Below are 15,609 nucleotides of genomic sequence, written 5' to 3' on the forward strand. Positions count from 1 at the left end.
AGACACGAGCCAAAGCACAGCAGAAATTAATTACCGTCTCAGCATGACCTCCACACACCCCCAAAAGAAACGCTAAAATCTAATAAACATTCAAAACAAATTTCCCTCAGACGAGGAGAAAGCAGCAAGACGCTTCCTGCTGCATAACTGAAGTTGACAGAAGCATAAGAACTGAAACAAAGAGTCAAACTGTTGGGCTTTATCCTAAAAATACAAATTTTATTTCAGCAAGAAGTAAGTTTTTTTTATTTACTTATTTGATTACAACTTAATTGTACACATTGTGTACACTAATAGTTTGTGGGTGTGGAATTACAATTTACTTCACATGGAATGCCAAAAATATAAAAATTTTTTTAGATTAATCAAGAACATTTTTGAGAAAAAAACATGAATTTTCCAAGTTCGAAAAGTCTAAAATTTGCAAGAAAAAACAGAGAAATTTTGAGATTGCGCTTAGAAATTTCCCAAAAGATAACATGGAAAATAAATTTTGACTTTTTTTTTTTTCAAGAAAATGTCTCAAATTAATCTAAAAATTTCCGAGTTGTTTCTAGTAAAAAATTTTTACTTTTCTAACTCTCATTTCTCACTTTTTTCTTGAAAATTTCTGTCAATTTCAAAATTGTAGTTTTTTTCTCAAAAATTTTCAATTATTCAAACTCAAAAATTCCCCAAGTTTTGTCTTGAAAATTTCTGAGATTAATCTCAACGTTTGAGTGTTTCCTCTCACATTTCCAAACCCAGAAATCTCCATGGGGCTTTTTTTTCTCGAAAATTTCTCAGATTAATCTCGAAATTCTGAGTTTTTTTCTCGCAAACTTTCGACTTTACAAACCCAGAGACGTCCACATTTTTCTGGAAAATTCCCGAGAACATTTTGAAAACTTCTGAGATTTTTGGCAGAAATGTACTCCTCCTCTTTTTTTTTTTTAGATATATATCTATAACGGCCTTGATACGCCGCCGTCAATCACAAAGGTCGCTGAACGTTCCACATGGGATCTGCTGAGGCTTTTTCAGCCTTTCTGAAATGATTCCTAAGTGGGAACATTTATCTCTGGGGAATCAGCTTCCATTTCAGATGCTGGACTAACTCAGCGTGGGAAGAAAAGAAATATTAGAATTTTCTTTGGCCGAAAGGAGTCTTAAATTGGCACGACAGCGGAGCCACACTGTGATTCCCAGCGTGAGCAGACAACTGCTGCCTCCAGGAGGAAACGTCTTAATAAGAAGAGGGAGCGACTGGACAGACACTGAAACTGCACACACTTGCAGGAGGAAACACCCAGGTAGCGCTAAAGAGTAAAAACTCTCACAATGATGCATAAATACGCACATAGGACATGAGACACATGCTGGCTATTTGGGAGCAGCTGCGAGTGGGAGGTCTCTGGACAGGAAAACATGTCCTTTAACTGTTTGACAAGCGGATCAGGCTGTGTAAAGGACGCCCCTGCTGACACACACCACAGTCCTCCTTTTCTTGGCCGCCTGTCACATTTCTTTCAGGACATTAGTTTTCATTTTGTGTCGCAAGGCACCACTTTTATAACAGCAAAAGAAATTGGTAGAGATCATAAAACGTCTCCTTTTGAGCTATAAAGTTGTTGTTTTTTTTATCCATCTGCCTGGTTCTTTCACATTTTAGCTCATTTTAAAGTCCCAGAGTGACTCCATGTCCACAAGCTCGTTTATATCACTTTCTGGAGAGTGTGCATGATGCTCCTGTTATAAAAATAATAAAAAAAGACAGTTATTCTTATGGGGGGGGGAATGAGAGGGTTTATCACACATTGCAAAATTTATCATGTGTAACCGAGTTGAAAAATAAGCAAACACATACATGGAAACGTGCAGTAGTCGTGATGCATGAATGTCCAATTTTTATATGTTCTCAATTTTTTTGCCGATCGGCTTTAATATGCCAACGTGTTTACAGTTGTGCTCATATGTTTACACACCCTGGGGGAGTTTTACATTGTTTTTGGCAGAGAACGGCGGAATGTTAGAACCAGACTAAGAAACAAAAAGGCTTTTGAAATAGAATTATGAAAATAAAAGTCGTAAGATTACATGAAGAAATTAATAAAATTACAAGAATAAAATCGTAAAATTACACGAACAAGTTCATAACATTATCAGAATAAAGCTGTACTTCGAGTATAAAATAATAGTATTATGAAAATAACATCATAATATTATTCTTGCAATTTTGTTAGAAATGTTAGAAACATTGTTTCAGCTGCATATCCATCCTTTACGACCAATGATGAAAACTACAATAACGGAATATCATTATTGCATTTTAGGCAATAAAATGTTTATTATCGTATTTTTAAAAAAATTATTTATTTGTTTATTTGCATCCTTTAATGGATTAAAAAAAAAAAAAAATGGTTTAAGTGGTCAGCTGAAAAAAAAAAAAAAAATCAGACTAATCGTCAGAAAAGAATCATTGTTGGCTTTTTAATCAACCAAAGACAGACCGGCTCACTAAAAGCCCGAAAGAGACACTGACGTCCGAAGTGATGATGACAATCACCAGATGTTTCTTCAATAACGAAACTCTCCTCTAACAATGAAAAGGAAGCGCTGTTTTTAAAAGCCCAGCGATTTCCACGGCGTTAACCCGGTAGAGTTTGATCGGTCGATCCCAAAGGTCCGGAGCGGAGGGCCGTTATCCGATTACCTGGCAGGGAATCAGATTTATGGGCCGGAGTGAACTATCAGGACAGCTTGAAACCCACACGAGGAGAAACAACTCCACCAGTCGCACATTCACTGAGCAATCATAGAATATTAGGTGTCATTTCTCTTATCCCGTCTTTCCCCCTAACGAGATCTTCGAAGCAGCACGAGGGTTAAAGCGGCCTCCCAAACCCACACGCTGAAACAATCGCAGCTCCATTTCCTCAGATGAGCGCCACCCAGCACTAATTTAATCAGACGGCATACTGGAAGGGGAAAAAGTAAAATAAAAAATTTAAAAAACACCCGATGAAAAACATACCAGCAGGCAACCAGTCAGGCACAAGCACGGTGATTGGGTCCCACAGTACTGCAGTAATTGCATGTACGTCTTCCACACTGAAACCTTCCAGCACCATCTGTGTCATTTGTGGCCGATCTATGCAGCAATTATCAACTATTTTACCCCCCCCCCCACCCACCCTCCTCCGTCGAATGTGCTCGTCGTTAAGGCGAGCAGAACCTGAGCTCCCTTCTTTAATGTAGTGTAAGTCATACTTACAGGAAAGCTAAAACGTACGCAGAGCTCTGCTAAAATGCAAGGCTGTTCTGATGTAGAAAGGCTGGAACCAGCTTTATTTGGCAAGATTCAACAAATCAGTTAATTGCACGATAAATTAAAACGAGCTCAATAATTTCCACGCTTGGTTTTCTTGTACGTCTCATTCTACCAAAAACTGGATGAAAAAAAAAAAATCCCTTTTTTGAAGGACAATTTGGTTTGCAGAGGCTTCAGTGCCCGTTTTATTTGCTGTTTAGCTTGTTTTGTTTAATATGCCTTACATTTTCTGTGTTAAGCGTTTGTAAGAAATTAATGTTTACTGATTATATTACTTGAATATGGTCTCAAAACAACAATATTATCGTTTATCGCAATAACGTCTGGGACAATTTATCATCCAGCAAAATGTATTATTGTGACAGGCCTGAGCCTGTATAGTCCAAATGAAAAACGAATCTGTTTTTTTATGGAAATTAGCAACAAAAAATAAATAATAACCCGGCTGCATATCTGTGAACTATTCATTTAAGACCTTATCATAACAAATAAGAAATGACATTTACCAGAAATAAAATGAAACTTTTCTTGGAGGAGTTTCTTGAAAATGATATCCTGACTGTTAGCAAACAGGTTACAAAGGATCATTGATCTAAGGTATCAGTCAGGGGAAGGGTACTCAAATAAAAACCTCCCACTACATTGTTTACAGGTGTAATCTTACTGCCTTTTTTTCAAAATTGATGAAAAAAAAAAATCTAATTAGGTGTTTAGATTAAAAGTTGACCTTTTGGACTTAATTTAAATTCAAACAAACTAAAAACACTGTAAAATATGGCAGTGGTGGTGTCATGCTCTGGAGTTGATAACTGTTTTTTTTGATGAAGTGGGTGAAATTGAGAAATTTTGACCAACAGGTGTCTGCAAGAAAAAAAAAATTAAAGAATTTCAACCATGAGCATTTCTCTGAGTCCATCGATACGTCTATACAAATGACTTAATGAGAAGAGAATTAGAGTTCTGAAATGACTTAGCTGAGTTAAAATGAATGTTTCTAAAATACGAACTCATAATCTGGTGGATTTAGAGAATATTTAGAAGGTACAGAGAGCTGATGTTGCACAGGTAACCAGTGGCATGCTGAAAATATCTGGTTTTGTTTTCATAAAAACTATCATATTCACTTAATTGTTCAATGAAGAAATCTCCAATTATTTGGTTTTTCTTGGAAACACCCAATCCCTTTCCATTCCCAAAACTATGTCGGCAATTAATTCTTGGTGTTGTCAAATGTTTCTTCCAACTCGTGCGCCCAGTGCTGTACAGGAACGAACCTGCACGATGGAATAGAGGCAGAATGCAAAGCAGCAAGAACACTGGCGATATTCACAAACACTGAATCCAACGGCGATTTGTAAATCCTGGGTAAATCAGGGAAATTTGGGTCAATCCACGGATCAATGCGTGGTCCAAAGTATCAGCGCGGTATCAGAGGAAATTGAACAATGTCCAATCAAGAGGCCCAGAAACAGGCTTCTCCCATCTGACCCAATCACGACGTCCTGGGGAAGCGAGGGCTCGGAAAGCGACTCCACTTATGTAACAGAGCAGGCTGCAATCAGGGACCGAGTCCCTGCAATCTTCCACCTCGGCCCATCGAATCTACAATAATTATTCTTTCCACATACTCCGTGTCTCCAGCGCTCCTGCTCTTCTTCTGGGCTCCCTCATCAGAGTAAGATCACCATACCGGGCACTCCAGGCCATCAAGATCAGAACACAAGGTTAGGACTGATGGGGAATAGAAATTAGATCCACCACTGTTGTCTGTGGAGCTGCTGAAGAAGCTAAATAATCCAGAGATTTGGTTGTTTTAACCAGGAATCAGCACTAGGTTAAGCTAACGTCTTTTGTGCATTGGTTTCAATTGTAAAAATTGAGCTGGGATGAGGGTTTTTTTTTGGCCAGATTGAAATCAAGAGTATTTCACAAAACTGCAACGGAAATGTTTTTTTGCATCACACGAGTCGCATTGATCAACAACTGGATGTTGCTACTGGCAGAAATGACGAAGAAAACGACAGGAAGTGTTTGGAGGATGATGACGCGGCATAGTTTTTAATGATTTATCGCACGAACAAACTTATTCACGTGATTTCAAATGCGCTTCTTATTTAATGGAAGCTCCGCAGTTGTAAAATTGTGTTTTTTCAACATTAGAGGAATATCGACATGCTTTTGCACACATTCGTAATGGAAACGCAGCTAGTGTAATTTAAATAAACATGAAATAAAGATCCTAAAATGTATTGTTCAGCATAATTAAAGTCAAGGAAGAAATGTTAGGAAGAAGTCTGCTGCTGGGTTAGCGTTGTAGGAGCTCAGAAACCAGTTTCACATATCTATACACACACCTTTCAAACTTACCAAGACTCACATTAGTTTCAGCTGAAATTATCTCTTTAAATTCCTATTACTTTTCCAGATATTCAAATATGTAAGAAAAACAGACTGCTATCAGGTTTCCAAGTTCGCTCCACATAAATCAGTGACAATCTAGCCTTTGCTAACAGAGCTTCCAACATCTAAAACATTGTCTGGAAGGCGGATAATCTAATCCGCTAACTATCCAAGACTCCCGTCTGCAGATGCTGGGTAGCAGCTGTGTTTGTCTGAGGGCACAGAGGGGCCAGTGGTTGCCAGGAGCCCAACACCAGTGAGACAGATGGATGTAGCAATTGGCATCGCACATGCAGGAAATATATGCAGGTGTGGTCTTGGAGCCTGCACTAACACAGCGGGAAAACATGGCGTCACTCGGACACAAAACCAAAAAATGCCGTTGTAGGGTGATGGATCCAACTCTCTCAGTCACACCATTAAACTGCAGATATGTGCAGGGTGCTGTGTTTGGACTCCAATTTCCCAGATTTATAATGGTGGAAGCAAGAAGTTAGGTTAGTCATTTAGAAGTTTGGGAAGAGATTATATGCATTTCAATTATGCATTATGGATTTATTCCCCCGAAAGGTAGCATGGATGGTTTAAATAAACACACTAATTCACTTTTCTAGTACCAGTGGAACACCATAAGCTCATATTGCTCTTAAGTGGAGTGTTTGCTGCTAAAAGCAAAGCTAAAGAGTTCACGCAGAGTGTGTTTGGTGAATGTGAAGATGTGGGTGGCAATAAAATTTATGACTAATTCAACCCCAAGGTAGTATCATGATAGCACATTAAGTGGCGAAAAAATGTGTTTGCAAAGTCTAATATTATACACATGCAGAGGAAAAAGGTGTGTGAAGACCAAAATAATGTATTTTAAACTTTTTTTCTTTACTTATCCAGATTTTAACTTAAACATTTGAGAGTTTTTACCTACAAGACAACTAAAATTCACACAAGCCTCGTTAATGGAGGTGGTTCTATGTGTTATAAAGGAAGCTCGTTTCAGTCCTTGTATCTGGACGTTGCTTTTTGAGTCACGATTTACTGTACATCTCATGATCATAAGTGACGGTAGGAACATTGATGAATTGGTTCAGCTTTTCTGATAGCTCGTCTGGCAGACAGCTATCCAACATCGGCAAAATTCCTCCAGGGACACAGTTGTTCCTCTCCAGATTCACAAATCACTTGTGAACTGGGCAATCAAATCTCCATGGGTCCTTCAGCAGATCAGCAACAGAAAAATTCTAGTCCACTCTTCCTCCTCCAGGATGAACGCCACATTGCTACTTTTATGGGTGAATCCACATCAGCCCTGTTTAGTTCATCTTAATCAAACTCTACTTCATTTTCCTAAAATGTCCGATGTGTTTGGGGATGTGTGACCGCACGAACAAACTCTGATGCGGACCGAAAAAGCAGACTCTGGTCCGCCTACAAACCTAAGTCTCAGTTCTGTCTATGTAAACTCTGGTGTGGTCCAAATGAACACCAAGCAGACCGGAGACCGCTCCAAAAGCATAAAATAGACTGTAGAACAGGGCATTGTGGGAAAATATAGCCAAAATAAACGCACAAGTCTAGAACTAGGGAGAGAAATGGATTGTGTTAAGAGAAACACTACAACTCCTGAAATCTCACGCCACTCCATTTTTGCTTCCATTTTGTGAGGAAGGAAGTTGAGCTCACGACTTGTTCAGACATTTCTGTGTCGTTTCCTTCAGTGGTTCTTGGTGCAGCACCACTGCAGGCAAGCGCGCTATCAGGTTTTTCAAAGAGTTAAGATCATTTGAAAGTGCGATGAATAAGCAAACGGCACCAACTGAAAATGGAGCAAATGTTGCAACTTTGTGCCCCAATCGAATAGAGTCTACCGGACTATATAGCAATCAACTCTAACTTTTGGGAATCAATTGGATTCTCCTTTCCGACAATGTAGAGTATGGTTTTAGAAGACGGATGAGAAGTGAGCTTCTTCGGATAGTTGGAGCACACTCCTCTCCAATCCAGGGAGTGCAATACATTTTCTAAAAACTTCAATCTCACTTAAAGAACCAGAAAAATGACTTTCTTTTTGGCGTGACACTAAATGCATCAATCCACAGAGCCAAGGACACGACTGTTAGGTCCTTGTGTCATTCTGTCTTATTGTTTCTCTCCATCTATGTTGCCACCAATGTTTTATAAAAGGTAGGATAGAAAACAAAAGGATTTAAAAAAAGAAGGAAAACACCAAGCATGACTTGACTTGACAGTGTGATCTTTCAGTTTTCAGCTTGAAAAAGTCAGCATCTGCTCATGTAGGTAAGGATCGGCTCATACCAGCGGGAGCGCGGCGATATGTCAAGATCAGAGAAGGTCACGAGAAGAGCTGTCATCCGAGATTTGTCCGCGCCACCAGCTCTGGACGCAAGCCGCCGGCGGCTCATGAGAAGCGTCATCACTGGAACTCACTGTGATGCAAAAAGAAGCTATTAGTTTTGCTTCGATAAAATCGTATCCGTCTAGCATGTGTTGCTGGGGGTGGACACTGCGATCTGCAGCGGTCGCTCAGGTGTCTTCATGAGGCAACAGCCAGAAGGAAGCTACTGCTACTTTGAACTCACACTTTCTACTTCATATCTGCAGTTGTGTTAGTTTTTTCAGTTTGAATGCATACTGTAAGAACTGTTACATCATTCCCAGAGTCAATTTTGCAGAAACTGCAAAAATAAAAGATTTAGTTTGTCTCATCTTGTAGGGGAGTTTGTTTCAACCCAACCTTTTGGTTTTTTATCTCATGAAATTTATGGCAGTGTAAAAACAGGAGAAGCATAAAATGTTCTCTCATGGAGTAAAAGTTTGCTTTCATTTCCCTCCCTGCATGCAGAGCTGGTGACGGCAGCAAGGAGGGGATCATGACAGCTCCACCATCGCGCAACTCTCCTCGCTCAATTATTAATGAGCTGCTTAAAGCCTACTGGGAAACAGGCGAGAGAGGAAGGCTTGGACGAAAAAGCTCTCTTTGTTCGCTTCTTGTATGTAGGAATTATTCTCAATGTTGGCTATCAGAAGCACCGAGCTACGGGCAGAAAACAGTCGTTATTTCTGGGCTGCTTAGGCACACAGTGCCAACAGATGTGGACCTTGAAAGATAAGGGATATGAAAACCTAAAAGTAAGCCAAAGTGCTTCAGCACAAAAACAGCTGGGGTGGGCTTGGAGTTTGAACATGCGCCACAAAAACAAACATTTCAGACGTCATCTGCAGTTTTGACTCTACTTAGACTTGCGACTTGGGATTGGAGTCTTAGCAACTGTCTCCTGTCGTTATGGGCAAAAATAAGCTGATTAGTGTAGCTTATTTAAGTATATCTTATCATAGAATATACAGTTAACATTACGGACCATAACTGGTCTGTACAGGGTTTCTGTAGGTTTCACCAACTCAAATTTAAGACATTTTTAAGACTATTATTAATTACATTTAAGACCTGTATCACGACAGAAATTTACAGAAGAAATTTACAGATTTTGCAACGCTCTCTACAGCCTTAACCCCCAGGGCCAATATTTTTTTTTAACACAATGTACCTTACCTCATATACGTAGGTTAGCAACACAAATTACGTCATTACTCAGAGTGTTTGAGCCAATGGCAAAGACAAATGTCGTCAAAGCCAGGCAATTGGCAACAGATGCAAAAAATCTAGTTAGTTCGATTTACTCTGTGCTAGCCAGCTAATTTGCTATATGCTAGCTAACTATGTACAAAGCTAGCTAGCAAGGGTATATTAGTTGCTAGTCAGCAGTAACCTCAACCGACTTGAATGTGTGTGACTCAAACTTTTACTTGACAGAAAATGACTGCAAGAAATAAAAAATAAAAAAAACTATATAGGTTACACAAGATTAAATATTCCTGCCATGACAAAATTTCAGACCTGTGAATAATATATTTGAAGCCAACCTAATTAGAAAAAACGAGTTTAAAACATTTTAAGGACTTAATTTTAGATACAAAATCTAAGCGTTTTCAAGTCTCCTGCAGTATTTCTCGACAGTACGCCCATCAATGTTCATATTTACAGGTAGTAAATATGCTAAGTACTTATCATATGTGCTAAGTAATATGTTATCTTCCAAAGCGGAGCATTTGATATATTTACCAAGGACAGAACACTTGCGTATATCTAGTGAATATATTTTTCTTATTAATTCTGCTTACAAATACACAGGCTCAATAGAAACTCCACATAAGCTGCAGCTAAAGCTTTCTTTTTTCTTAAACTGAGATGCTAATAAAAAAACATTATTAGCTGTAGCTAAAATGCTCTTGGGATAAAAAAGTAAGATGTGTTTGTGCCTATCGTAATCCATGAAATGTCAGAGAATTGCCCATAGAGCTTGGGTCTTATAAATAGCACATGACTAACAGATGTCCTAAGGCTTTGCCAGTGGATGGTAACCATGAGCTCTCGCTGCACATAGAGAGTTTTACCAGGAAGATATGATCCAGCAGACATAACCAATCATCTTTCTGTCAGTGGTACAAAGAGTAATGCACATGCTGCCAAGACCCAACAGCCTGAAAAGTTCCACTTTTGGAGTCTCTGTTGTTGAATGATATAAAAAAAGGGCGTATTTTGAATTTAATTTCCCTTTTGGGATTAATATTTTTTGATGCAAATCACTTTCTGCAGCTTTTCTATTATTTCAATGTTTTGCAAATTTGGCTGCGTAGGGGGAAAAATAAACAACAATTTACTCTCAATAAGTCGATCAACTTAAAACATATTTCAAAAAAATCCAACTGCAGTATTTGCTTGAAGTTCTTTCGACCTACTTCTACACGCAGAATGGTCGTCGTTACTCAGAGTGAGCCACAGCAGATAAAGCAGACTTTCTGGAGACGACGAGTAACTTGTGAGTCACTAGCGCGGCGCGACAGCCGACGTCGTCGCCAGTGACGTTTGCTAAATCCGTCTGTTGCATGAATGCAAGCTGCGACCTACGTTTCAAACGACGAAAAGACGTGTGAAACCAGAAGTGACCCCTGCGCCGTTAATAAAGTGAATGGAGCTTAGAAATGGAAGTAACGCGATGTAAAAATGGAGTAGTGTAAAGATTGGATGAAGAAAAAAAAAAAAAGAACTGGACTTGGAACAGGAAGACGGGTTGTGGTTCCGAGTTCGGGAGGTTGAAAGGGAAACAAAATGTCACGACAAAAAGAAAAGGAAATGAAAGGACAAAAGTAAATAAAAGGAAAACCTAAAAAAAAAAAAAAAACAGCCGCCTATAAATCTTTTTAAATTCTGATTTTCAGGGAATCCAAAGATAACTGCTGTTATAAAAATCTGCAACTATCATCTATTTAGCTGATCTTCAAAGGTGATAAATCATAAACATAACAATTCATGTCTTCAAACTGCGAAGCAACTGGATCTTTGTGCAGAGTTCTCACTGTCGATCTCGTCAACGTTTCAAAGCATCGCCTTCCTTTCCTGTGTGCGTCACTCTCACCTCCCGTCTGACGGGCCCTGAGACCGGCTGAGAGGCTTTCATGCAACGATTGTATCAAGTAATTGTTTTTCACAGAGCAAAGACTCCCAATGTGCTCGAAGGGCTTAGTCAAAGCAAAGCCTCGAAAAGATTAGGTAAACAAACGGATGTATCATCGATCTGTTCGAGCGGAGCAAATAGTTCTGGACAAACTCGGAAGAAAAAAAAAAGAGAGAGAGAGAGAAAGAGACAGATGAGTTGAAAAATGGGATTTATGAAGAAAACATGAACGATTTTACATAAAACTGAAAGGTGAAAATTGTCCTTTTAAACTTGAAGTAACATTTTATCTATCCATTTCATCACCCTTTGAATAAAACAAACGCATAAACAAGGCTTAGGTTAATGTACTTTATAAGTTAATGATGAACCTTAGGGTTGTGGTTGTGTGTATTTATTTACACCAAATCATCATATAATACTCTCATGTAGCAGAAAGTGTCTTTTTATTTAGTGCCACGCTACGCTGTACATACAGCAAATATATTATTGTAAGTACTCCACACCAAAGCAGTGCATTAATGCTTAATAATGAAAACGTAAAGCAGCTTAAACAAACAATGTTTTTTTTTTCTTATCAGTACAGTAAAACAGTTGAGGCTCCTGGTTATTTACGACAATAGCAGAGATTGTTGGATGTACGGAAAGCCAAAGAGTACAAAATTGCCATGCTTCACATTGTCTTTGTGAGAGATAAACTGTTTTAAATACACTACCAGATCTACTTCAGGACTGCACTCACCACCAGGTGCTTAGTAAATTATCACCTTGGATTCCAATGGGGCCTGGCTATGCTAGCTTTGCAGAACAATTGAGAAAGGTAATGGTCATCTTTAGCTCTGTGCGTGTTATCAGATAAACATATGGTCGCAATCTTGCATACAAAAGAGAATACCCACGTATTTCAATAGCATTTGTTTGGCAACAGAATAGAAAAAAAAGTAAAAGATCATTTCAAGGGCACTCCACACCTTAAAATCAGCCTGGCTGTTTTTATTCAGCACGATGAAAGCACGACTGTTGGTGTTAATACGTTAAACATTAGATCCCTAATAGGCATTGAGAACTTGTTAAAAGTCCCCCACTGATTATTTAAATAGATTTAAATGGGGTCAGTGCAGGTGGATGGTGAAATATATTTGACTTTTTCTGATTTTAGATATGATGAGAACTGATAGGAAAAGTTAAACCCAGCGATTTACATTTGAAGCAATTATTTGATCCCATTAAGATGCGAGTCAAATGTTCCAGCAGCAGGAGCATTGTTCGTTAGGTTCGTTAATTATATCTCAAAGTTTTGTTCTCGTTTCGGCGTGAAAAAGAAAAATAGGTCAATTATCGAGTTTTTTATCCAAAGGTTTTGACAATTTAAGCAGTTTTACTTTTCACCCTCAGTGTTTTAATATGTAACAAATATGAACACTATAGAAACAAACTCTGATTAACGTATTTTTGACTTTGCTTCAGAAACCAAAGGGTTTACCTTGCTATGGCAGCTCCAGGTACTGAGATGGAGAACAATAACGAAATCAAAAGAATTTTCTCTCTGGAGCCAACATTGCCACTGTGTCCGTAATCAACGCAAGCCGTAGCCTCTGTGCTAGATAGATATATCATCAGAGCAGAGACATGAATGATCAACAGCAGGTGTTCTGGCGAAGGAATAGTGAATCGTTGCGTCATGTTGAAGCTTGGTGGCGATAGATTTAATGAGCCATTAGGATTCATGACTCCCCAGAGAGTCACCTGCCTGTGGCGTAAATGGCAGGTTGTCTTCTGGACGGAGACGAACGAGCTGAGGGGATTTCAAACACTTAGAAATGAGAGCAGAGAGGTCAGAGAGGTCAGAGGGGGCACAAATGCTGCGCTTAGCAAACGTGCTGATAATTCACGTTGTTTTCAGATTGATGTTTCTTTTTTTTTTTTTATCTTAAAGATTGTTTCATGAGGAAAAGAAAACCCTTAGCACAACCTGATCAGCCAGCTTCGTGTCAGTATCGTAACATTATGACCGCCGGTGAAGCCTTCAATAGTCCAGCTGAAGTCCCCCCCATCAATCTAGCTCAGTGGTTCTCAAATGGGGGTACGCGTAACCCTGGGGGTACGTGGAGGTACTGCAGGGGGTACGTGAAGCTTTTCAAAATATCTTTAAAAAATCAGTAGGCTCCTCATAATAAGTCTTGGGAAAAATTATTTTGTAAAAAGTTCGATAAAATATAAATGTGTGTTCATGCACTGAATTTTATATTCAGTATTTAGTTTCAATATCCTTTAAAATAAAACGGACCCCCCCACCAAGTTAGTTTGACCCACGGACCCAGGGCACTCGTCAACGACCTGTCGTTATCATGATTACACTGTAACTATGGAGACGTGGCTAAAGCGTAGCAGCAATGCTGCTGAAAGCATAGATAAAGTGAAAAAGAAGGCACTGTACCTCTTTTTTGTTCCAAAAATGTTTTGCCAGTGTCAGGGGGTACTTGACTAAAAATATATTTTTAAGGGGGTACATCACTGAAAAAAGTTTGAGAACCACTGGTCTAGCTAATAGACCGAGGCGCAGGTTTGCTTGAAATCTGTGAGTTTTTCTTGCATTCAGGTATCATGGCTGTGTATGAAAATGGCATCAGAGTATCGACTGAACGAACAAGGTCAAGATGACCTAGAACTTTCAATGTCATTAGTAAAGAGAGCTTTGTGATAGTCAAGGAAATCCAGCGAGCTCGGGAAAGTTTTGAGCTACAGAGCAGGGCATGTTCGAGTCCATCTGCACTTACTTAGATCTGTTGATGAATTTTGTACATCTGGCTTTGCTTTAAATAGCATATAATTAATCACTTTTTTTTTTTTTTAGATACAAAGGTTCCATTATATTCACACGTTTCTAGTACACCAGTAAATCTGACGTACAAGCGACATCCTCTAGCAATACTGACGTATGACCAAGCCGCTTCTGGTGATCCACTGGGGGTTAATTCTTTGCTTCAAAAATGATCTGATGGGACGACTATCACTGTGCTCAAATTGTGCTAAAAGGAGTTAGCCTTTCATCGAAGCTATTCCAACCTAAAATAGCGTTTTAATGCTAGACGTTGCAGAAGCATACAAGTCCAAAGCTTTATTCAATAATTTAGCAGCCAATGGAGTTTTTTAATTGAAAATTAAAATGTATTGCCTATTTTGGCAATAAATGCTTTTTAGTTAAAATGACATTAATTAATTCATTACAGACTCTGCAATTATCTCACACAAGCAGCTTGATATGTAGATAAAAGAACTCATTAAGAGCCCAGATCATCATTTAAAGCGCTGCACGCCTAACTAGTTTTACTTAAGGTCAATGAAAAACATAGAATGCTCTATATGAAGCTGAAAATACATGAAAAATACATAGAAAAACAGCTCTTTCACTGTCAAAACCCTGAGCCAAAAAGCTACAAAAATGTCCTTTCTCCCATTGAAATGAGTCAGAACATGTTATTTGTTGAATATAATTTACAAACCGACAAAAGAGTGTTTGCGCGTCAACTTGTGAGGACAATTTAATCCTGCTTTTACTCTTTATTCCTGGCCATTGTGCTCAGGAAAACTATTAAAGTGCACGCTAAATGCATATGCCTTCTCGGGGTGAGTCACAACCTCACTGTTGTGATCGTATAAAAACCCCGGAGAACATTGTAACAAGTCAAAAGTAGCACTAATTGCCATCAAAGTGAGCCCTGTGATTTCCAGCCAGTGAAAAGCTCCAGTCGTGCTGTCAAAAGCCCCTTTTGTTGATTCCCTATTGTGAGCCGAGTGTTATTCAAGGCTGAACGCGGAAGATTCCACTTTGAGTTTCAGAAAATTCATGAAGTTATACAATCGGTTACACAACCTTATGTTCTTACCTGATCTTACAAGGTTTTAGTAATTGGCACAGACATTCAGAGAACAATACGTTTTATCGCTCCGAATCCAATGCAAGCCTACTGCCTTCTTGTTTGATGCATCATACAAGTTTCCAGGTTTTCTAGTCTCTTCTGTCAGACACACTTCAAAACTTAACTCCATTTCATCCACCAACGCTCAACTTTATCGCATACAAATCGGTTTGATGTGAACATTGTTCATCCCCGGAACAGGTTGCTGTCCGACACAGCGGCGGCGACCGCATTAGTAACAATTGTAGTTATAGTTTTTTTTGTTTTTTTTTTATTCTCTGACCTTCCAGAAAGACAAATGTGGCTTTCTTCAAAATGTTTCAGTTGCCGAAATCTTGGGACAATCATGGTTTAGAAACTAGACATATGTTACACTGCAATCAGCAAAAATAGTTATAATATTCAATAGTTATAAAATTCACCTTAAAAGGTGACCTATGGGTTATACAAA

General features: G+C 38.8%; 1 protein-coding gene across 1 annotated transcript in view; it reads right to left on the reverse strand.

Moving 5' to 3' along the window:
- The window catches only part of slc2a13 (solute carrier family 2 member 13), a 70,225-nt gene that overhangs the window by 29,079 nt on the left and 25,537 nt on the right, over nucleotides 1-15,609 (reverse strand). The window lies entirely within an intron of this gene.

The sequence above is a fragment of the Xiphophorus maculatus genome, chromosome 17 (assembly GCF_002775205.1).
Source record: "Xiphophorus maculatus strain JP 163 A chromosome 17, X_maculatus-5.0-male, whole genome shotgun sequence".
Classification (NCBI taxonomy): Eukaryota; Metazoa; Chordata; class Actinopteri; order Cyprinodontiformes; family Poeciliidae; genus Xiphophorus; species Xiphophorus maculatus.